The sequence below is a fragment of the Polypterus senegalus genome, chromosome 11 (assembly GCF_016835505.1).
Source record: "Polypterus senegalus isolate Bchr_013 chromosome 11, ASM1683550v1, whole genome shotgun sequence".
Classification (NCBI taxonomy): Eukaryota; Metazoa; Chordata; class Cladistia; order Polypteriformes; family Polypteridae; genus Polypterus; species Polypterus senegalus.
In genome coordinates this window covers 95,178,603-95,204,564 of record NC_053164.1, presented here as the reverse complement: position 1 = coordinate 95,204,564, position 25,962 = coordinate 95,178,603, and the positions used below count along the sequence as shown (strand labels likewise).

Here is a 25,962-nt window from a genome sequence, read left to right as displayed (position 1 = left end):
TATCTTGTTATGGCTTCAAGCTAGAGTGAAGTACGGGACGTTTGTAGGAAGCATTGAACTGCCTAATGGCAGCAGGCAGAAATGATCCCCAAATACGGCCAAATGATTGCACTGTTAGGGTATGAGACTGTGTTTTAAAGAACTCTAAGAAAGTATCTTCTGGAGAGGATAGGCATAATTGTTCATGGTATCCAATTTTACTACCTCATCAGAGCCCAGAGACAGTCCTGTGATGGCTCTGATCAGTTTATTCACACATTTTTCACTGCCTGATTCCTGCTTCCCCAGGGGACCACGGTGTGCAATAACACACTGGTTACAATGGACTGATAAAACATTTCCAGTAGCTTGCTGAATGCATCAAAAGACCAAAGTCAACTCAGTAAGTACAGTTTGCTCTAACCCTTCTTATACAGCACCATTGTGTTGTTAGACCACAGCAGTTCTCTATTCATGTAGATCCCAGGTACTTATACCTCTACACCACCTCCACTTCCAGGGTGACTGGTCTCAGGGGCTCCTTGACATGTCAGAAGTCCACAACCAACTGTTTGGTCTTGTTAATGTTGAGCTACAGGTGGTTCTCCCAGCACCAAATGACAAAGTACTCTACCAGCCTCCTTTACTCCAAGTCATCTCCATTATCAATACAACCTACGATGGAGGAGTTGTCAGAGAACGTCTGTAGATGGCAAGCTAGTATTATACTGGAAGCCCATTGTGTAGAGGTTAAATAAGAAGGGAGGCAGGACAGATTTTACTTTTTGAAGTATGTAATACTCAGTACTTCTTTGATGTATGAAAGAGTCATTAACACTTCAGTTAAATCCATATACAGGAGTTATTCTATTGTTTCTTACATGGTTGTGTAACTATAAGACAATTTAATATCTCAACACTTGTAAATATCATATGTAAATTGGGAATGTTAAACAACACATTGTTTTGACTTTTTACCTGCAGTCTTCATATTGATTGGATGATCTTGTGGGAATGCTGGGAAGGGTTGTTGATGAGGCATAAAATGACCGTGGGTTTACAGCATAACCTTTCATCTTCTACTGCTGTTCTAATGTTGCTTTGTTTGTTCTGTTCTAGTATTGCAGCATTTAGGAGTCTGAATAGACCTGCCATATAAGATATAATTTAATGAGTGTATTATCCTACAAAAAGGGTGCAAAAAATGTGTTTTTCAAATGCAGAGAGATAACTGGAAGGGAATGATTTTTAAATGCCTAGTGGGGCTTCAAAGGGAAGAATAAACCAAACTCCTTAATGTATTTGCTGACCCAAATTACTTATGACAGTTGCCCCCTGATATTCTTCCCACCAATGTTCAGTTTTCTCTTTTGATGACCCTAATTAACTTACTCAGATATAATGATTCCTGACAATTAGTTATTATTCTTTTAATCAATTTCAATATCTTCTTAAATAAAAGCCAATACTGGATATGTGTTTTGTCTATGGACTACAGCGGAGTAATAATGCCATGCAGAGTCACCCAAGTTGGTGTTTAAACTGCTAGGTGCAGTGAAAACCAATGAATATTAGAACATCTTACCTGTAGTTTGGCGAGGATGGATACTCTTTTGGCTCTGCGCTGATGTAGCCAAAAACAAATAGGAAAAGAGAGACTCATTCGAAATATTTCTTAGGATCCACTATGCCAGTTTGTGTTATTTGAGTTCCATCTAGCATGCTGAAAAAAAATGAAAAAATGTAAATATAAAAATCTATAACTTACTTACATTTTACCAATTATCATCAGAACTAAAATGCATTATTTATTTTTTTTTATTTAAAAAGAAACCAACAAACTACACAATAAAGAATACTGTATTATTTATAGATCTTTGATAAAAAAAATATATTGATCTTCTTTGGAGTTTTATGAAGCATATAGAGATTCATGTTTAGGGCTGTGAAATACACTGACGCTATGGGCAACTAGCCTGCAGGGTCCTTATTATGAGCCTGATCGCAAGTCATTCGTGACCAGGCTTACACAAGATGTGATAAAACATTTGGTTTTATTGACTTTCTAGATTCAGAGCAAAATGGATGTATAGCACTGCTGTTACAAATTGAGCCCATCTTCAAGTCTTGTTCATTTTTTCAGATTGAACAAAATCAAGCAGCAAATAGAAGCAGAACATAAAAAGAGATCTGAGAGTATAAAACATGTTTTCACGAGAACAAACCATTTAGCCTAACATGATTTGTCTCTTTCCCTTCATCATTTTCTTGTAAAATAAAAATGTAAAGGCATACAGAACAGTGTGTCGATAAAGTTACATTCTATTAGAAATGTATTCATAAAATGTAAAAACTTCATTAGCCTCCTTATAAAAATCATTTCAGTCAATTTGTGAAAAGCATCACCAAATAATTCTCAAATAAAACAGTAATAAAGCACATGTACAATTTATGCAAGTTTCCAAATATTTTTTTTATATATGGTATGACCTGAACAGTACCTTTGAATTGCTTCTTTATCTATACTAATAAAAGGCAAAGCCCTCACTGACTGACTGACTGACTGACTCACTCACTCACTCACTCACTCACTGACTAATCACTAATTCTCCAACTTCCCGTGTAGGTAGAAGGCTGAAATTTGGCAGGCTCATTCCTTACTGCTTACTTACAAAATTTGGGCAGGTTTCATTTCGAAACTCTACGCGTTATGATCATTACTGGAACCCATTTTTCTCCATATACTGTAATGGACGTTAGCTCAATGGCCTTCGGATGGTGGAGCTGCATGTCACATCATCACGCCTCCCACGTAATCACGTGAACTGACTGCGACCGCAGTACGTAGAAAAGAAGGAAAAGCTCCCAAACAGTGCTGAAGAAAAACGCCGAATACTTTATTCGTGAGATACAAGTTTAATGAGAAGACACGAGGTATAAACGAGACATTGGATCACTTTGTAACGGAGTTAAAATTGCTGTAGCGAGAAACTTTTAAGTGCCGGGTCTTAGCTAACATTAAATAAAGCCATGGACATCGCAACATCACACAAGAGAGCAGCTCACGTGAACTGACTGAACGCAGTACGAGTGATCACTTCCATGCATCAAACCTGTTCAAAAAACGCATTACACAATTGACAAGGTAGGAAAAGAATATGCTCCGAGTTGAGCTCCACAGCTAACGCGGTCTTGCGGAAGCAACTTCATCACGCTACCACCAAATACTCACAGAAAAATCCAGAAGTTAATACATATGCTGCCTCTAGAGTTTCTCCACACTCAATGTATTCCTCGCATCTCCTTTATACCCTCTGATCTCCCATTTCAGTTCAAATGCCTCAAATTTACAGTAAGGCTCTGCTGCGCGATGACAAGTAATAAGTCTCAGGGACAGACCCTACAAAATGATGCCATTGATTTCAGGCAAGATTGCTTTTCTCCTGGACAACTATACGTTGCATTCTCAAGAGTAAGCTTGCGCAGCTTCGTCATATTACAACCGGAGTGCTGAACTGTAACAATCGTAATAAACGAACAATAAAACAGCGGAGAACCCGTGGCTTAAATAAAAAGGCAGCTTCCTTGGCAAAGGAAGGAAGAAGGATGGCTTTATATGTCGTTCGTTTAAAAAAGAGCGGAGAAGCTGTGTAAAGGCTGCTTCACAAAAAAACAGAAGAGCACCACGCTCTGAATGTATTCCTGGCATCACCGTTATACCCTCTGATCTCCCATTTCAATTGTAATGCCTCAAATTTCCAGTAAGGCTCTGCTTCGTGATGACAAGTAATAAGTCTCAGGGACAGACCCTACAAAAGATTGCCATTGATTTGAGGCAACATTGCTTTCCTCCTGGACAAAACTATACGTTGCATTCTCAAAAGTAAGCTCAGTGCACAGCTTGGTCTTATTACAACCGGACTGCTGTACTGACAACATGGTATACAAAGAGATCCTTAACAGATAGTTATTGGTATATTTTCCCTCAGTTTAAAAAGGTTTATGTGTATATATATATGTGAATATGTGTATATATATATATATATATATATATATATATATATATATATTTATATATGTGTGTGTGTATATATGTAGATATGTATATATATGTAGATCTGTATATATATGTACAAGGTATATATGTGTGTGTGTGTATGTATATGTATGTGTATATATATGTTGATATGTATATATATGTATATATATGTAGATGTGTATATGTATATATATATAGATATGTGTATATGTAGATATGTTTATATGTGTGTGTGTGTATATATATATGACAGCAACACTCATCACTCACAACAGTGACAAAACAATTACATTGACAATCATGTTACATTATTTTTAAAATGTTTCCTTTTCTTTTTCATAACTTCTTTAACACACTACTTCTCCGCTGCAAAGCGCAGGTATTTTGCTAGTCTAGTATAAAATGGATTAAAGATGATCTTTAAAGTCTTCAGTAAGTTAAATTGATTAGCACACACCATTTTGAAAATTCTAGTTAATCTTCCAGGTTTGTTACAGATTAACATCTGTTTTCTTTTATCTTAAATTATTATTCATATAAGCACTACTGAGCTTTAATGCAAAAGTATACATTCTCTTAATGTGAACTATCCAGACCTCACTGCTGTATGTTACAGAGCTTCCCTTGTTTACAAATACCTGTGGTTTATAAACCACATTATTCTATAAAATTCTACCACTGCTGGAGTAAACCTTAATGAATAATGTATATCTTCCCCTTTACTCATGCACAAGTATAGCTAAATATTTATACAGAGCAATAGCAGCTGTCTTGTTTAGAAGGTCAGTTTAGGAGGGGAAGAGAAATTTTAAAATAGTGCAGCTGTCCAAGGTCCTGAAACAGTTACAAGTCAATATTTGTGCGATTTATCTTCATCTGCTTACTTAAAAGGAGTTCGACATAAAAGGAACTAGAAATGTATATTAATTAATGTCTTGCTTTCTGTTAGTTTCACTGTGAAACTATTTCTCCTTTGTTTCTGCTGAGTTGTTTGAAGTCTGTACACCCTGTTGTGTACCAAAGTCATTACTGAAATGCACAAGCACTTAAAACAAAACTTTTAACTGTTCAACTAATTTCTCAACACTCTTTTTCTGTTATCAGGTCAATTAGATCTAAAACCGCTCTTGACTCATTCAGACCCAAAGAAGAAACCAATCTTAGAAAACATGTAAGAGTGAACTGCATAAACGAATGACCTCATCCTCCTCAGGAAACAGACGTGACTCTGACCTTCGTGTATATTGCCTTTTTGTTGGTACTCCATTCAAGCCTGTCACTGAGATGATAGTTGAATGTCCTCACCACCTCAACATCAATGAGGACTGTGGGCACAGTGGGCTTGAAACTCCTGGACTCTATGATTAGCAAAGACTAGTGTTAATGAGGGAAAGGATAGTTGGTTAGGTTTACTTCATTTAGATTCGTTTTCTGAATTTTGGTTTCAAGTTTTGTTTTTAGTTCTGGTTGCAGCAATCGGTTAATTAAAACATAAACCTGCTCTGACACCTGCCTAACAAATAGCAATGCTTTATCCTTCTAAAGCCAGTTATTTCCTGGTTGGGTAGCAGCTTGTTGTTATGATCACCTTGCATTGCAAAAAGCAGTCCAGAGGAAAACTGAGAAAGAGATAGTGATCATAAAACTGAATTTCAAAGGTAACAATTTAGAATGAAAATCTAAGAGCAGATCTAAGGTCAGATCAATGACAAAGTCAAACTGAAACTATGGTAAAAGCCAGAAACAACGCTGCCAAATCCAAATATATTTTTGCTTTTATTTCTCCTTGACAAAGTTGTCTGGCATCCAACTTTTTGGATCCACAATTAAAACAAAGGCTATGCAAAATCTCATGTACACCTTCTAGAGAATGCATGGACCTATGCAACAGGAAGCAAGTTTCAGGCCAATGTCTTGTGAGCTGCACCCTCTCTTCAAGTCAAGAGAAACCTCTTCTCTCATATTAGCAAATATTTTCCAGTACTCTCTGAAAACTTGCCAATTTTATGTGTGTTCACATATAGTGCAAAAAGTAATGAAGATGGTTGCCAGTCTGCCTGTCCCTTCTGCATGAGACAATTCGGCTCCCAGGGGACAGATTTTGTATACATTTAGCACACTTATTCTTCAAAGAAATTTATCAGGAAAGTTCAGTTTTTCTGAGATATCTTAAATAGAGAGTACATTATGTAAATATCTGAGATTTCAAACTCTCCCATTGAAAAGAATTGGTGAATCTGCAAATTAATTTGTCTAAAAACAGTGAAACATTCCATTCCACTTCATTTACAGATTAGTTTAATGTTCCAAATTTCCCTTGAGAGGGGTCACTTCAATTTGTATTCTTTGTATAGTTTTCTCTTTTACTCCTCTGACAGCTGCTCCTAATGGCAAAATGGATCTCCAATCCAAGTTTTAAAAAAATTATACTGTATGTAATCTAGCAAATTAATGTTTTTTTTAAATCAAAATATCTCCAACTGTCTGCATGCCACAACTTGACCAAAATGGAAAAGAAATGGGATTTCCACCAATATAATAAGTCAAATAATGGAAGACTGGGGTGCGTAAATGCCAACAATGGCAAGGGCTTGGCTTCTTTTCAACTTTGTGCCAAGTTTCCATGCAATAAACTAGTAGGTGCCCTGAATTTAGAGATCAGGCTTTTAATTTGAGCAAAAGGAAGATTAGGTAGGGATTTAGAGGTTGCAATGTTGGAGTCAATAACAAGCCAGTGTGAGTGACTGTCAGGAGGGGAAAATCTAGAAATGAATGTAAGAGCAAAAGAATTACTTTTACTTTTGAACTGTTGCTGCATCCAAATGGTGACATCTTTCGCCTTAATGCCTGGTGCAGCTGTGTTGTTCTTATATGTGAATGGACGTTTCTTGTGGGCAGGGATTCTGTTCTCTTTCTCAGACATAAAACCCTAATTCCTCATCTGAGTTTACCTCCATTATAGCATGTCTTTATTTGAAAATAGCGGTGTCAGATCGGGGAGCATGGGAGCATGAACGCAACTGAGAGAATGAAACTAAATTTAAAAAAAAAAAAGCTAAACTTTACAAGTACCATACATTTACACTGGCTGTTACAGACTCAAATCAAATGTATGTTTTTATTGTACAAGCAGCAAAACCCTGACACACAACTAACTAGCCTATTAACCACTTCTTTTATTAAATTAAATAAGGAAATCTCCCAAAACTTAACATGTTAAAAAATATTCAAAAGAAACTACGTAAAAAAATTCAAGATTCTAGAGAAAATAATTACTAAAATTTAAAAGAAATACAAACTAAATTCTAAACACCAAATTATCAAGGCAAAGGATAACCAAAAGAAGGTATTTTAATCGGTAAGAGGAAAAAACGAAGTCAAAAACCAAAACCAGAAAATCCAAATAAAAATAGTAAAACACCAACAAAACTCAATAAGAGAGCCAAACAACCCGAGCCAGGAAAAGTTAACTAATGCTACAGCAAATAGTTGAGGCATTTAGGTTGACACACCATACCTTTGGGCCTTAATTGAAACAATTAGTGAAGTAAGGGAGCGGGGCAAAATTAACAATAAGATTAAAAAACATAAATATAGTACAGATGAGAAGGTGGGGAAAAATGACCAGATTTACAATAAACAAAGCAAACTACAAAACACAGATTTGAACAAACACTTGATGTTTCACCTTCTGATAATTCTTTCCTTTTTCAACTGAACGTTTAAGAATTGGGTCTAAGATAAACAGTTCTTTCAGTAAAAGATTATTTGACCTAAATTGCCCACTAATATTTCTGGTTTGTCCATTTAGTTAATTTATTTTAATTGTCCCTAACTACTGTGCCTCTTAAGTCGTCTGTTTTTACTGTGAATCTGAAAGCTTAGTTGAAAGGAGCTACATACCAACATCTTATATAGGCAGGAATCTATGACACAATTTTTCACAGGCATATGAACGTAAAAATTATGGATATGGCTGCCATCATGTGAGAAATGTCAAAAATGTGGTGATAAAATGGTGTCACCAAAATAATAAAAAAAAGTATAAACAATTGCAAAAAATGATAATAGTCTACAAATTAAATTAGACTGTATTACAGTAAGCCAAAACCAAAATGTATTACTCTCCTATACTTTCAGACATTTTCATTCACATGGAATTTTGAACAAAACCCAAATCTCTGAAGCTGTGAGGCTGATTTGTATGCCACATGACTTTCAGGAACTTCTTTAAACAAATGCTTTCTGCATAATTTAAAGTTGCAGATTGTTGTTTGTCTCAAACACCTGAAGTAACATTTATGTCTTAATTAAAAAATATATTTTATATAATTCTGCTCTGCCAAGGAGATGTTACTAGTAGTAATAAGGGACCACAAAAGGAGACATCAATAAATATTCTAAGCGATTGTAACCGTGAAGTCAAAATGATCTGTCATCAAGCCCAAAACAATAGTCCTAATGAGAAGCTGAAATCTGTAGCCTAAAGTTATTTTACCAGGATAAGCTAACCAAAATAATTCACATGCCGACTGTCAAGGAGTTTTGAACAATCTTGGATAATCCAGAAGTGTACCTTTACAGTGCATCCAGAAAGTATTCACAGCGCATCACTTTTTCCACATTTTGTTATGTTACAGCCTTATTCCAAAATGGATTAAATTCATTTTTTTCCTCAGAATTCTACACACAACACCCCATAATGACAACGTGAAAAAAATTTACTTGAGGTTTTTGCAAATTTATTAAAAATAAAAAACTGAGAAATCACATGTACATAAGTATTCATAGCCTTTGCCATGAAGTTCAAATTGAGCTCAGGTGCATCCTGTTTCCCCTGATCATCCTTGAGATGTTTCTGCAGCTTAATTGGAGTCCACCTGTGGTAATTTCAGTTGATTGGACATGATTTGGAAAGGCACACACCTGTCTATATAAGGTCCCACAGTTGACAGTTCATGTCAGAGCACAAATCAAGCATGAAGTCAAAGGAATTGTCTGTAGACCTCCAAGACAGGATTGTCTCGAGGCACAAATCTGGGAAAGGTTACAGAAAAAGTTTCTGCTGCTTTGAAGGTCCCAATGAGCACAGTGGCATCCATCATCCGTAAGTGGAAGAAGTTCGAAACCACCAGGACTCTTCCTAGAGCTGGCCGGCCATCTATACTGAGCGATCAGGGGAGAAGGGCCTTAGTCAGGGAGATGACCAAGAACCCGATGGTCACTCTGTCTGGGCTCCAGAGGTCCTCTGTGGAGAGAGGAGAACCTTCCAGAAGGACAACCATCTCTGCAGCAATCCACCAATCAGGCCTGTATGGCAGAGTGACCAGACGGAAGCCACTCCTTAGTAAAAGGCACATGGCAGCCCGCCTGGAGTTTGCCAAAAGGCACCTGAAGGACTCTCAGACCATGAGAAACACATTTCTTGAACTCTTTGGTGTAAATGCCAGGCGTCAGGTTTGGAGGAAACCAGGCACCGCTCATTACCAGGCCAATACCATCCCTACAGTGAAGCATGGTGGTGGCAGCATCATGCTGTGGGGATGTCTTTCAGCGGCAGGAACTGGGAGACTAGTCAGGATAAAGGGAAAGATGACTGCAGCAAAGTACAGAGACAGCCTGGATAAAAACCTGCTCCAGAGCGCTCTTGTTCATCTTTCAGCAGGACAACGACCCTAAGCACACAGCCAAGATATCAAAGGAGTGGCTTCAGGACAACTCTGTGAATGTCCTTGAGTGGCCCAGCCAGAGCTCAGACTTGAATCCGATTGAACATCTCTGGAGAGATCTTAAAATGGCTGTGCACCGACGCTTCCCATCCAACCTGATGGAGCTTGAGAGGTGCTGCAAAGAGGAATGGGCGAAACTGGCCAAGGATAGGTGTGCCAAGCTTGTGGCATCATATTCAAAAAGACTTGAGGCTTTAATTACTGCCAAAGGTGCATCGACAAAGTATTGAGCAAAGGCTGTGAATACTTATGTACTTGTGATTTCTCAGTTTTTTTATTTTTAATAAATTTGCAAAAATCTCAGGTAAAACTTTTTTCATGTTGTCATTATGGGGTGTTGTGTGTAGAATTCTGAGGAACAAAATGAATGTAATCCATTTTGGAATAAGGCTATAACATAACAAAATGTGTAACCAGTGATGCACTGTGAATACTTTCCGGATGCACTGTATACCGGTGTGGTGATGACATCATATGCCATGCAATTCAAGTCCTTTTCCCTAGTGACATTGTGGCAACCTCCACAAAATGGAGATGCCCCTTTAAAAACAAAATACCATTTGGGAGAAAATGTGAAAATATTTGAACTATGTGAATTCAATTTTCATTCCCAAAAACCATTCTCAAATTAAAATCCGTATACTTCAAACCCCAAAATAGATCTGAAAAACACCACAAATACTTGCTTTAAGTTTTAAAAGTTCCAGACTAAGCATAATACCTACTACTGTTTTTATTTTATTGTATTTGCCATTTTTAACCAAGTGAATAATATTCTCATCTCAATAGAAAATTCAGGTATTTCATATTGCAGCAGCTGTTCAAAGGTCATTTTATCACTACTGATGAAGCCAAATATTTTACTGTACATGTTCAGATGCTGGTGCAGCACCTTATAATTTTCATGCTATTTAATTTAGACATTATCAACAGATCAATATAAAATACAACAGTAAATAGTGCTGTGCTGGCATTAATATTATGCACTGGTGTGAAACCTCTTTGCTTCCAGAATTAATTTATCTATGCTATTACCCTTATGTTTGATATGTGCAGCATTGTTCCAAGGGCACTGCCAGCATCCTCTGCCAAAGCAGACTGCTCAGTGATAATGAGCAAATTTTGCTATTTGTAAATTTATGATCCCCTGGAGACTGCAATGATTTGGTGGTGACACCTCACCTTGCAAGTGTCACCATAGCAGGCCTTAAAAAGCTTTCTAAAGCCAGTGTTGTAAGAGCTTTTAGGAAGCTGAAAACAAAGATGGCTGTTTAGACAAGCAGTATTTCTTGCTTTATGGAGTTATGCCAGTCTTTTACTCACCAGTATACATCAGATGTTTTAATGAGATATGAAAATCACATTGAACAGCCGTTTAACATCCCACCAGTGAGCCCAATGATAAAAACATATTTACTCATCAATTTTCATGATGGGGTTCTGCTATTTTTTTCCAGATGACTTCACCTTTGTGGTTATAAGCTTTAGATCTCTAACCCTCAGAAACTGAAGCCAATAATACTTTTGATCTGGTTATACATCAGCTATGATCTCAATGTGACTTCCTCTGCGTATCCTTAAGTCCACAAGAAGCTTTTTTTCTCTTGACATTTTGAATCAGATTTACCACAGAATTCCAAAATTCATTCTTCTTGTTTCTGCAGATAAGTCCAATTGCTGTAGTATCACTGTTAAATTTAATGATACAGTTGTTACTTTATTTGAGTGTACATTCATGAGTTTTGAGTGCATACGTTCTGAGGCTGAGGCATGTAAAGTAGTTTAAAAGTGTTTAAGATCCAATATAGTAAAATCTCAATTATCCGTCACTCGATTAACTTATTTTCAGTTTCAATTAACCATTATGGCCAAAAAAAAAAAATTGCGCATGCCAGCATCTACCTATTACTGTCTACTGTATAGTACAGCAGTGTCAGTTTTAATAGCATTTCGGAATTTTTCTCTTTTGTTATAATTAATCTACTATACATTGTTAAGGCAGATAAACGTATGAGTTTTGTGTTGGAATTTTCGCCAAAATTTATGAATGGCAAAAAAGTGTTTCAAATATTGCTTCTATCTGTTCAGGCAGCTTGTGAAGCACTGTACAGGAGCAGAAAGGGTGGACCGAATGCTGTAAGTGATGGGACTGGGTGGAGGGCTTCTGTTCTGTAAGGAGCAGGCAGGCCTCTTAGTGGAGATGAGTGACAGGGGAAGTTAGGAGAAAAAGGAAGGTGCGGGGTAAGGAAGTTTTGAGTAGGGAGTCAAGAGACAATAACCAGGAGTGTTTGCGGTATAGAGTAAAAGAGAATGTAAGTGGCAGGAGTTAGACTGATTAGTAGGGAAAGCTTTCTTTTATTGTTTTGGAGGTGTGCTCTGTAACTCAGATAACAGCGTATAAGACAGGGCACCATTTGTTACGGAACAAAGACTCCAAGTAAGACATAGAAAACTCCAGTACCTCTGAGTTGTACTTGCTTATTATGCTGGTTGTTACATTAGTATATTAATTAATTAAGTTTGTTAATTCTATATTTTGTTTTGTTAAAATAGTTTTGTTTTGTAAATAAATACGACTATTCATTAAACTAATCTACTGTGTACCATTTTTAATGTAGCTGTTCTGTTATCTATCTTTTGTCTTATCCGTCACGGCCTCAGTCCCGACCCCTGATGGATAATCAGGGTTTTATTGCACTTTCATTATGTATCTTTATCACTTGTAGTCTGTATTTTACAGAATCAACATCCTGTTCTTGATCTTACACATAAGCCCAGATTTTCAATTTCAGGAAAATGTACAAGGAATACATGCTGAAGACAATCCATTGTCAAGAGATTTGGAATAAATGTAAGCATTACAGAAAAGTTCACAAATTAAACAAGGAAGAGAAAGATTTAGTTGGGGTTAAGTCCAATCAGATGATTACAAATGAAAAGGGAGCATCTGGCAGTATATTTACTATGGATTTTTCTATTTTAATTTTAATATCATTTTTGACCTGCATGAAAATACAGCACAATTCAGTATTTATTCTTTTCATATTTATTGCATTTTACAAGCCAGTTCTCCCTGATAAAAAGTATTATTGCATGTTGGACCTATGTCTTTTATGTTTGAAAGACTACAATATATCACTTACTTATATTTACAATTTTTCTTTAGTTTATATACTGCATTAACTACATTCTATGCAATGATGGTTTAATAATAATAATAATAATAATAATGCATTGTATTTATAGGGCACTTTACATTAGCAGTAAATCTCAAAGTGCTACATAAAAAGTTTAAACAAAGACAAAGCAAGATAAAAACAGAGATAAAACAACAATAATTTTAGCATATTTGTTAATAAGCTTCCCTAAATAGAAAAGTCTTTAGCTGTTTTTTAAAACAGCCCACAGTCTGCTGTGTTCTTAGGCTCTCGGGTAGGCCATTCCAGAGCCGTGGTGCAGCGGCTGAAAAGGCTTGGTCACCCATTGTATGAAGTTTGGTCACAGGGGGGCGAAGGCGGTGGGTATTTGCAAAACGGAGGTTTCTTGCAGTGGTTTGTAGTATAAGGAGTTCCTTCAGATATTGTGGAGCATTTCCATGGATACACTGATGAGTGAGCAGACAGATTTTGTACTCAATACATTGGATAGGGAGCCAATGAAGTGACCGAAGGGTTGGTGAAACACGTTTGTATTTCCGCACCCTCGTCAGCATTTTTACAGCACTATTTTGAATTTGTTGGGGATCGCGATGAGGAGTACATTACAATAATCCAGCCTGGATGAAACAAAGGCATGAACCAGCTTTTCAGCATCACAAAGGGAGAGGCAGGGATGGAGTTTGGCTATGTTTTGGAGATGAAGGAAAGCAATTTTACAAAGGTGATGGACATGTGTATCAAATGACAGATGGAAGTCTAACTTGATACCCAGATTTGTAACAAAAGGGGAGAGGGTAATGGTACGGTCAGAAAAGGAAATACAATTTACAGAGGAACGAAGTTGATGTGGGGTACCAATTAAAAGAGCTTCAGTTTTAGTGCTGTTCAGCTTGAGGAAGTTCTTGGACATCCAGGCCTCAAACTCATCCAAGCAGGAGGATAGGATGGATGGAGGTGTAACAGAAGTCGAATCCAGTCTCACATAGAGTTGCGTATCATCGGCATAGCAGTGGAATGAAACTACATGCTTGCGGATGATGTGACCCAGGGGTAGCATATAGATATTAAAAAGAGTCGGCCCAAGGACTGATTCTTGTGAGATTCCACAGGTGACAGTGTGGGTATGAGATTTAGCATTCCCCAAGGTCACATACTCAGCCCTATCTATAAGATAGGACTCAAACCACTCCAAAGCAATGCCAGAAACTCCGATTATATAGTGAAGATGATGAAAGAGAATATTATGATCTACCGTATCAAATGCAGCTGTGAGGTCCAGGAGGATAAGGAGTGATGGGCAGCCCTGGTCAGCAGCCATCAGGAGGTCATTGGTGACTGTGACCAGGGCTATCTTTGTACTGTGAGAAGTTTGGAAACCAGATTGAAATTTTTCAAACAGATTGAATTCAGGTGATCCTGAAGCTGAACAAAACAACCTTTTCCAAAACCTTAGACAAAAATGGAAGGTTGGAGATCGGACGATAGTTTGCTATCACTTCAGGAGCCAAAGAGGATTTTTTTAAATGCGGTGTAATTTTTGTGATTTTCAAGGGCAGTGGGACTAAGCCGCTCTGGACAGAGTGATCAATGATATCAGCAATAAGAGGGCTTACGTCTGATACATTAGCTTTTACTAGAGGAGTAGGAAAAAGGGTCCAATGAACACGTTGAAGGCCTCATCCTCTGTATGATGTCATCAACTTCTTTAACCGTGGTACAGAGGAACTGGGAAAGGCAGCCCATTAGCTTTGATGTAGAAACATCCTGCAATGGAGGGCTGGAGACAGACAATGAGGAGCCGATGATGTCTACCTTTGAGGTGAAATATTCAAGAAAATTATTGCAATGCTCCTCTGTGAAATTATTACAGGCATAGGTATGAGGATTGAGTAAATGATTTATGACAGAAAAAATTTGTTTGGAATTTTCAGGACTGTTGTTGATTAAATTTAAATAGTATTGAGATCTGGCGGTGGTCAGTGCTCTGGAGTAGTTTTTTTGGTGTTCCCGATAAGCTAATTTGTGGACCGTTAAACTGATTGCAACAAAAACAGCGCTCAAGGGCTCGCCTAGCTGCTTTCATCTGTCGAAGCTCACTTGTAAACCACAGGGCGGATTTTACAAAAGAGACCACTCGTGATTTAACTGTGTCATGGGTCTCAAGGATGTTCTGGAGCCCATTGTTGTAATAATCGACTAATTCATTGACGGAAGAAAGGTGTGGAGCAATAGAAAAGTTCTTAATGTCAGCATTTATATTAGTCAAGTTCCTGAAGCAGATACAGCGCTGTGGTTTAGAGTATAGTGAATATGTGGGTAAATCCATTCAGACAATTTTGTGATTGGAAACACCCAGATCAAATACTTGGAGGTCAGAGATGCAATGACTAAATCGAGGGTATGGCCCTTGTTGTGAGTGGGGACCTTGACAAGTTGCCTCAGATTTAGGCAGTCCAGGAGCTCTAAGAGCTGGGCAGCAGAATAATTAGAGGGTGTGTCCACATGAATGTTCAGATCTCCAAGAATCAGTATATTTGATGATGTTGTACAGAAAGATGCGAGTAGCTCATTCATTTCCGTAATGAAATCAGGGTTTGTTTTGGTGGTCGGTAAATAAGAAGTATTGTTATAAAAAGTGGATTCTTTGCAATTAATTGCCAGGCATTCAGAAGTTGAGAATTTAGGAAGGGGGAGAAGAGATAATTGCAAACCTATCCGATGGATTACAGCCAGACCTCCGCCACGTCCAAAGCTACGGGCCTTTTCGAGGTAGGTGTACCCAGTAGGGCAGGACTCGTTGAAACTGAGTATACCTCGGATTTATGCCAGGTCTCAGTCAAACAAATAATGTCAATCCCCCTGTCTACAATGTGATTTGAAATGAATGCGGAAGCTTATAAAGTCACTAGTAGGGTGTCCCAAAAGTGTTTTAATCCTTTATCTTATTCTTTTGTTCTTTTTTGTCTGATCTCATTTGTAGTTAATCAAAACTAGAAACTATAACAACTATTAACCAAGATTTTTGCAGGGTGTTGAGATGTTCCACAGTTATGAAGTGTAGTAGTAGAGAGGTTTAACTTCTTTTATGCAAGAATGAAATGGCCTATTAAGTCAACCAGATTATTTTACAAGTCTGCGTTGGGACTTAAAACACTTGTAATGAAACATATATACTGAATGTACAAGTGAACTAAAACTTATTATTCATGTTTGCCAGTCAAATACATTTTCTGCATTCCGTTTAATCCACAGTAAAGAGAGAAGCCCAACACGAGCCATATATTAGCAAAGAGATGGATATAGCCTGTATAGCCTTAGCTTTAGTGCTTTTCTACTCTAGATACATAAAAATAGTGAGAGAAGCCCTGAGCATGATTTAGGGTAAACCTATATTCTTACTTTTGAGAAACCTTGAGAAAACAAAATATAGTTTGGCATGTTCTTTGTTCTTGAAGTGTATTATCACTGTGTCTAGGCTGAAAGAGCTATCTGGGAGGCCTTCAAAAAGAAGGTTCTAGATCGCTATGAGTCTGTGAGGGAATTTAAAAAAATCTCTAAACAAATGAAAATCCAACATTTCACCGTAAGGAAGACCATCTACAAATGGTTCCAATTGGCTCAGGCCCAGCTGTCCCTGCAACTTTATCCCAAAAGCAAGATGTTGAAAGAAGTCTCTAAGAACCCCAGAATTTTATCACGGGAGCTACAGGTAACCTCTTGCCATTGTTAATGTGAATGTACATGAGTGTACCATTAGAAAGAGGCTGTACAAAATAGATATACATGGGAGGAAACCTCTGCACCCCATAAAGAACATCAGGGCAGGACTAATGTTTGCAAGCAGGCAAAGACCATTACCTGACACCGGGACACCTGAGGCAATTTGGCCACAGTACCAGAAGACCTGTTTGACGAAAACCAATAACAGCATTTAAACAGAAGAATCTGATCACAAAGTTTGGGGCTGCTTTGCCACATCACAATCGTATAATCCACTGAATGTATCAGAGGGTGCTTTAGACCATCTGTCAGAAGATTGAAGCTTAGCCCAAAAGAGGACCTTGAAACATGACAATGACCCTAAACATACCAGTAAATTCACCAAGGAAGGGCTGAAATGACCTAATTGAGTGTACTGGCATGTTTTATTTTTAAAATCAATTTAGACCACTTTGCAGAGATGTTTTAAATTTGACATTTTTTCTTTCAAAAAAAGCCAAATTAAATCCTTCAAAGGCAGTGAATACTTATTTTATAGGCACTGTTTATGTTTATACATATATATATAAATTAGAATATGCATACCGCATATGCTTAATATACTGTATTGTATATAAGGACATGAAACATATCAAAACCCAAGTCAAATGATGCCTAATAATATAATGACTAAACATGACAAATATGCAATTAGATAACCTGGTGGCAATCTGGATAATAATAAAGCACTATATACATAATAATATCCTCCACCTGTCAAGCTTTTATGATAGATTCCTACTGAGGTCTCTTACATATTGTCAAGCGTGAATACATGTACATAAAAAATAATGACCAACTGGATGAAATTAGTTCATGTTAACATAGTTTTGACAATTCTAAACTATTAAAATACATTGGTAAGAAAAAGAAGGCAGTCTGTGGATGAAAGCTTAGTTTGAGTAGTATTAAGGAATATACACACTTAATGGGGCACTCACATGGGCAATTTAAAAATGCCACTTGATCTAATGCTAAACAATGTGGGGTTTACATTTTACATCATGTATGAATACATCCATGATTTGGTTCCATCTTTCACTTTTTGCTGCCAGTGTAAGCTCTACATGGTGACTTATTTGTTGCTGAATAAACAACAAAATGTGGTTAGTGTTGTTTGTTACTTGAGGCTAAATTATGTTATTTTAGGACTTTGTGAGGAGTAAGAAGTAATTATTTATATGTTCCCTATTTACAAGGCCACAGAAGTGACAGAGTGTGCACCTACATTTTTTTACATCAATATATGTTTTAAATAATAAAATTTTTTAAAGCAAATATATAAAGGTAAATAAATTATTATTATGTTTTTCCAGCATAAAATACAGGACATCACTTTATAAAGTGTGTATATTCAAACAACATGGAAAAATGAACTGTAAACTAAACTTTTAAACTAATTTCACACAGCTTGTTGTGTGCCCTCTTCATCTGTCGCAAGTGATGACTAATTATTGATCCCTGAGGCTTCATTACATTCTGTTCTTCACTGTTAGTATTAATGCACTTCCTTAACGTGGGAGGTTTATTTCTCTTTACATTCAGTACACGGTGAGAGTCATGCATTTAGTTCATAATTTTCTTAGAATTCTCAAGAATATCCGCTTATTTGCATTACGCAGGAACTCAGGAGAAATAATTTGAATATTCTGTTCATCGTTCATTCTTTTTTTGTTTCCTTGATTTTATACTTTGCTATTCTGAGGTCATTCACTCCTGGGCGAGCATTTGAACTCCGAAGGTTAGAGGCAGCTGGGCTAACCATTTTGCCACTGTAAGACAAATTCAGTGATACCACTAACACCCAAGTGAAATCCAGTAATAAAAGTCATTCACCAGAAAATTGTGAAAATATGCATTTTTATGTCAGACATGATATGTAATATAGGGTGCTTTTTTTGCATAGTGGCATTGTTGTGTGTGGCATCTCAAAAGTCTAGGGAGTAGGGTTTCATAATCGGTCTAGTCACTGTTTGTGTGAACAGTGTTATGTTGGAGAGGGGTTTCTCCAAGTAGTCCTCTTTTCTGCAACATTTTAAAACACAAGTGTTTAGTTAATTGGCATCACTAAATTGATCCTGTAAGAAATAGTATGGTTATGTGAAATTTTAAGTTTATAAGAGGACAGGAAATTGTAACTATTTCTAAAATCAAATGTATTACCCATTGACACCACTGACCTCTCTGTTCTATCAAAACTATATTAGGCTCACAAGCACTGTAACTGCATAGTTTAGCTCACGTTTATTGAATCAGTTTCAGCATACATGGATTATAGACTCAAACTGGATACGGTATCTCACAAGGTGTATAGTACAGTTTCAACTTTACATGCCACAGTTGAAGATATCATTACAAAACATAATTTCTGCTTTCACTTGTATGCAGATCTTACTCAGTTTTAATTTCCCTTCTAGGCAAATGACGTGTCACCTATTGTGTCCTTAATAAGTTTATCATGTTGAAAGACTGGATGAAAGGGAAAAGGAAAAAAAAAGAAATGTTATATTATAGTGTTATGCCTGCGCATCAGAGTACCACACCGCAGGCTCATTCGAGGTATGTAATAACCTACAGAAAGAAGAGGGGGTGCTGCCGCTAATACTATCATCTCCTTGTTTCGCCGCAGTACCGAGAAGTTGACTGGTGAAGGCATTTAGCCCCGCCCCTTGTGGTCCTGCAGTCATAAATTACCGAGCATCCTGGAAGGAGGCAACACTTATGGCCAGAGTAACCCGCGAGATGGATCTGCACTAAAAACAGACAGACCTACTTACAATCTTCTCTTTGAATTTCCCGAGGATGGACATGTGCTAGCCAGTGCTTTTTTCAGTTCTTTTACTCTTTATTTTGCGTCTTTGGACAAATAAAAGGAATGACCCAATTGGTGTGTCAAAATTTCTTGCTGCAGTCCTGAACTCTCATTACCGCTCCTTGGCACAATAGGTGGGAGTTATACAGACAGTAAATTGCCCTGTCACTTTATCTTTAAAACCATTTCCTAAGTATAGAGAATACTGAGAAGTTAATTCATGCATTGATTTCTAGCAGGACTGACGACTGCAATGCATCATTCCAAGGCTGCTCAAATTGTTCCATTTGCAGACTTTGGTTAATTTAAAATACCTCTGCAATAATTATTACTATAGCTAGAACACAATTCCTGTCTTTAATTCTTAACATTGGCTTCCAGTTAAAGTTAGAGCTAACTTACATATCAAGCATTAAACAGCCTGGGTCCTACATATTTATCAGAACTTGCTGCAGGGACATTGAACTGTTGGCCGTAAGTTTGCGTCCCTATTACTTGCCCAGAGAGTTTGGACACGTCATTGTTGCTATTGTTTACATCCCTCCTCGGGCGAACGCGGAGATAGCGAGTGATGTCATCCATTCCGCAGCTGCTAAATTACAAACACAGCACCCTGAGGCACTTGTGCTAATCGCTGGAGACTTTAACCAAGTGACGCTGGACAAAACATTACCTGCCTTCTCCCAGTATGTGGATTGCAACATTTGGGGAAATAGGACTATTGACCTACTGTATGCAAACGTTAAAGACGCATACAGCGCCACCCCGCTGCCTGCACTTTGGAAAGCAGATCATAACCTGGTTCTGCTTCAGCCTCACTACAAACCAAGAGTGAAGGCGCTACCTACAACCACACGCTCATTTAGGAAGTGGTCCCCTGAGGCAGAGCAGGCTCTGAGAGACTGCTTTGGAACTACTGAGTGGGATATCCTGCAGAGGTCACATAGTGAGAACATTGAGGGGGTTGTTGACTGCACTACTGATTACATCAACTTCTGTATGGACATTGTAGTTCCAGTAAGAACAGTACGCTGCTATGCTAACAACAAGCCATGGATTACAAGTGACATCAAGGGCCTTTTGAACCAGAAGAAAAGGGCTTTTAAAGGCGGTGATCAGCATGAGCTCAGGCGTGCAGAAGGAACTCGAGTCCATCTCAGGGCGAAGGAGCAGTACAGGAGAAAGCTGAAGCAGAAGTTGCAGAATAACAGCATGAAGGAAGTGTGGGATGGGATGAAGTTCATCACTGGCTGCAGCTCGAAGTGGAGTGCCACCATCAAGGGAGACGTGGAGAGAGCAAACCAGATGAACAACTTCTTTAACAGGTTTGACCACCCTAACCCACACTCACCTCGGAGTACTGCATCCTCCAACCATCCTTCTGCTGATACCAGCATAGGAGAGACATCCCCACCCACAATTACAGCAGCGCAGGTGAGCAGAGAGCTGAGGAGACTTCGTGCCAGCAAAGCAGCGGGTCCAGATGGTGTAGCGCCACGACTACTGAAGACCTGTGCGTTGAAACTGGGGAGTCCTCTACAGCGCATCTTCAACCTGAGCCTGGAACAGGGGAGAGTCCCAAGGCTTTGGAAAACATCTTGCATCACCCCATTCCCAAAGGTATCACGTCCTAGTGAGCTGAATGACTTCCGGCCTGTTGCTCTGACGTCACATCTGATGAAGACCATGGAGCGGCTGCTGCTTCACCACCTGAGGCCACAGGTCCACCATGCCCTCGACCCTCTGCAGTTCGCATACCAGGAGAAGGTGGGAGCGGAGGATGCCATCATCTATATGCTACACCGATCCCTCTCCCACTTGGACAGAGGCAGTGGTGCTGTAGAATTATGTTTTTGGACTTCTCTAGCGCCTTCAACACCATCCAACCTCTGCTCCTTAGGGACAAGCTGACAGAGATGGGAGTAGACTCACACCTTGTGGCATGGATCGTGGACTATCTTACAGACAGACCTCAGCATGTGTGTCTCGGGAACTGCAGGTCTGACATTGTGGTCAGAAACACAGGAGCGCCGCAGGGGACTGTACTTTCTCCGGTCCTGTTCAGCCTATATACATCTTCTAATACAACTCGAAATCCTGCCACGTGCAAAAGTTCGCTGACGGCACTGCTATTGTGGGCTGCATCAGGAGTGGGCAGGAGGAGGAGTACAGGAAGCTAATCAAAGACTTTGTTAAATGGTGCGACTCAAACCACTTACACCTGAATACCAACAAGACCAAGGAACTGGTGGTGGATTTTAGGAGGCCCAGGCCCCTCATGGACCCCGTGATCATCAGAGGTGACTGTGTGCAGAGGGTACAGACCTATAAATACCTGGGAGTGCAGCTGGATGATAAATTTGACTGGACTGCCAATACTGATGCTCTGTGTAAGAAAGGTCAGAGCCGACGATACTTCCTTAGAAGGCTGGCATCCTTCAACATCTGCAATAAGATGCTGCAGATGTTCTATCAGACGGTTGTGGCGAGCGCCGTCTTCTACGCGGTGGTGTGCTGGGGAGGCAGCATAAAGAAGAGGGACGCCTCACGCCTGGACAAACTGGTGAAGAAGGCAGACTCTATTGTAGGCACGGAGCTGGACAGTTTAACATCAGAGTGACGGACGCTGAGCAGGCTCCTGTCAATCATGGAGAATCCACTGCATCCACTGAACAGTATCATCTCCAGACAGAGGAGCAGCTTCAGCGACAGACTGCTGTTACTGTCTTGCTCCACTGACAGACTGAGGAGATCGTTCCTCCCTCACACTATGCGACTCTTCAATTCCACCCGGGGTAAACGTTAACATTATTCAACGTTATTGTCTGTTTTTACCTGCATTTTTATTACTCTTTAATTTAATATTTTTTTTTGTAACAGTATGCTGCTGCTGGATTATGTGAATTTCCCCTTGGGGATTAATAAAGTATCTATCTATCTATCTATCTATCTATCTATCTAACTATCTATCTAAAAGAATTCTAGGTAAAACAAATAAAATGCACACTATAAGTCCAGATGTTTGTGGACACCTAAATATTACACCTATATGACATTCTTGGACATCCCTTATTAAAACTATGGGCATGAATATGGAGTTGACCGATGCCCTTTTGCAGCTATAACAGTCTCCACTTGTCTATGAATTCTATTCAAAAGATTCTTTGTCTGTGAGTCATTAGGCCAAATGAACATTTGTAAGGTTAAGTGCTGATGTAGGACAAGAGGGCCAGGCTCACAATCAGCATTCCAATTCATCCTAAAGGTGCTCTGTGCACACCACTTGAGGTCCTCCTTGTCTTTATGGACCAGGCTTTGTGTACAGGGGCACAGACATGCTGGAAAAGAAGAGGGCCTTCACCAAATTGTTGCCATAAAGTTGGAAGTGCACAATTGTCTAAATGTCTTTTATTGCTGTAGCATTAAGAGTGATCTTCACTGGAATTAAGGGGCCTAGCCCAGACCCTGGAAAACAGCCCAAATCATTATCACTCCTCCACCAAACTTTACAGTAGCACTTTGCAGTTTCAAAGGTAAAATTCACCTGGCATCTGCCAAAACTAGACTCATCCATCAGAGTGGCAGACAGTGAAGCAAGATTCATCACTTCAGAGAACACATTTTAACTGCTCCAGTCTCCAATGGAGTTTGTTTTCGTCCTCTCCATTACCAACTGGAGATATACCTTCAATCATATAATTAATAGACTTATGCTGTCATCATTTGTCTGTCCATCAATTTAACTTAATTTGTATTTTTACAAATCTGGAATAGCCTGCCAATAGGAATTCGCCAGGCTAATATAGTGGAGCACTTTAAAACACTGCTGAAAACACATTACTTTAACATGGCTTTCTCTTAACTTCATTTTAGTTTAATCCTGATGCTCTGTATATTCAATTAATTATCATTATTTTTCATGGTGGCTCCAAAATCCGTACTAACCCCTACTGTCTCTTCTGTTCTTTTCCCGGTTTTCTGTGGTGGCGACCTGCGCCACCACCATCTAATCAAAGCACCGTGATGTTCCTACTTTGACGAATTAAAGGCCACGTGACCGTCATCATAGAACCCTGAATGAAATGAGGAATGATAGAGGTCATTTATGTTAGGTAGAATGCCTAGAAGGGGCTGGACGGTCTCGTGACCTGGAACCCCTGCACATTTTATTGGAGTTTTTTTTTGTTTTTTCTGTCCTCCCTGGCCATCGGACCTTACTTTTATTCTATGTTAATGAGTTTTGTCTTATTTTAAATCTTACTTTGTCTTTTTTTCTCTTTTTCTTCATCATGTAAAGCACTTTGAGCTACATTATTTGTATGAAAGTGTGTTATATAAATAAATGTTGTTGTTTTTATTTGTTCACATTATGTAATTTGCAGTACAGCTGTAAGTGTGTTACAACCCTCAATGAAAAGCTCTTAACAAAAATAAATTTATGATGAAGATCCAAAAAATGCATATATTGATTAAATGCATGTATGGGAGCAGTCATAGTGAACTGAGCAGTTTTGGGTTTACCTGAAAGAACATATTTGAAACTAATTTCAACATTCTGAATGCTATTTTGGACACTGCTATCTTGAGGGTTTTATTAACTTCTCATCTGGGTTTCTTCCTGGAAATTCACTCTGTGTGACATCTCTAGTGTGACAAGATAAAAGGTCACCCCAAAACTCTTTTCCCTATCTGAGATTGTGAATAAACAACCCAAATAACAACTCTCTTTGCAAACTATGTGTTTCCTTTTATCTGGTTGAGATCTCTTGGTGCATCTTTTGACCTCATTTGCAGTTTCACATTTTGAGCTTTGGCACTATTTCTGTTAATTTTTTTGGTCTTGACCTTGGATTAAGCCTTTGATTACACCTCTTCTCCTGGCACTTTATAAACGTAGTTTTCATCATAGCAGCACAGGACAACAGCCTTAAAATTCTGTAGACTTTCTTTTATATCATTTTTGTAATGCAAAAATGATAAAAACTCTTAGGGTTACATTTTTTGAACACTGATAAAGAATATTCCCAGGAAATCATAAATTCTAATAATCTGTTTTTGTGCTAATAGCTTGTAACATGCCTACAGTGGTGTGTGTTTGTCCTCAAGTGGCGAACGGGTCTGCCACTGAGACTTTGTTCCTGTCACAATATCTAGGCACGAAGCCTTGACACTTCTTAAGCTAAGTGTTTTTTTAGTTATTTGAATTTTGCTCATGCATTTTTAATAGAGAAAGTGATGAGAGTCCCCAGTGATGAGCAGGACTGACCTTCAGCTTCCTCATGTTGCAGAGCAGTTAGTGTTTTTTTTCCACCTATTTGGTTTCCTTTCCCTTAGACAGACTGTAATTAGAATATGGAAAGAATGAGAAAGGAAGTTCAAATCTTAAAGGGAAAAAAGGGGTCAGTGAAGCTCCTTTTCGGCTTATAGTGGGTGTACAATGTGCGTGAAACTTGAAACGTTTGTTCATTTGACTCAATTTAATCCAGCTCCTCCTTTGTTAAGGACACACTTAAGGCCACTCAGTAGCTTGAAATGTTTAAAACACCCGACATTTGTTTCTTTTGCATTTTCTGCACAACACAAATATTTTATTGTTGCCTTTTTATCAAAAGAACCATTTAATAAAATGCAAAATAACTCAAATTTTGACTTTATTTTTATAGTGTGTCCTTCTAACAAGACAGGGTCTCAGTGTTGTACAGATTTACAAATATAGAGTATTGTACTGCATAGGATATTCAACACCATACAACACTGGCACTCATATATAGAGTACTTATTTATGTACAGTAAATAGGCAGTAAAACATTTATACAAAAAGGTATAAACGTCTCATTTTAGTGTATCCAATGGTGCCATATATTAAACAAGCTAATGTTAAGAAGAGGGAAGTTCCAAGACAGCATTCCAAATTGTGAATAAAATTATGTGAATAAATTCTTTGTTTTTTTAACAAAACATAGGAAATATGAAAATGTCACAGTAGGATTATATAATTTCAAGCACAACCTTATTGGCTTTTTAAATCTGATATTCAGCCAGCTTTCAGCCTAATACAATTTTGCATTATAATCTCCATCTTTTTCAGCTGTTGTTTTCCAGTTCCATTATCTTGTGAGATAAGCATGTATGACCACATTAGGAAAAAAGGTTTTTGAGTTTAATAAAAACAGAACTGAATTAAATCACCTGTTTACTCTGAAATGGAATAGTCATCCTCCAAGTAATGTGACTTTAATATCACAAAAAAAAAAACACTAATACATAGAGGTACTTAATATGCTGTAGTGTTAGGGGGATTTGACATCCTAGAATGCTCTGCCACGCTGCATCTAAAAACAGACTTTCAATTGCATTTTTTTCCATGTTCGCCTTAAAACAGCTTGTAGTGCTTGTTTTAGGATCTCTGTTAATGAGGGCTCTTCACAGAAAGTGGGTGCAGAGTTTCTTTACCAGCCCTGACAGATGCTGCCTGGTGTTTGTGTC

General features: G+C 38.2%; 1 long non-coding RNA gene across 1 annotated transcript in view; it reads right to left on the bottom strand.

Annotated features, from left to right (window-relative positions):
* Positions 1 to 963: 963 nt before the first annotated feature.
* The window catches only part of LOC120539793, an 83,727-nt gene continuing 58,728 nt past the window's right edge, over positions 964 to 25,962 (bottom strand). The window contains exons 4-5 of the long non-coding RNA XR_005635683.1: positions 1,565 to 1,702; positions 964 to 1,127 (exon numbers count right to left, since the gene is read on the bottom strand). This is a non-coding gene — a long non-coding RNA (uncharacterized LOC120539793). The remainder of the gene's footprint in view (positions 1,128 to 1,564; positions 1,703 to 25,962) is intronic.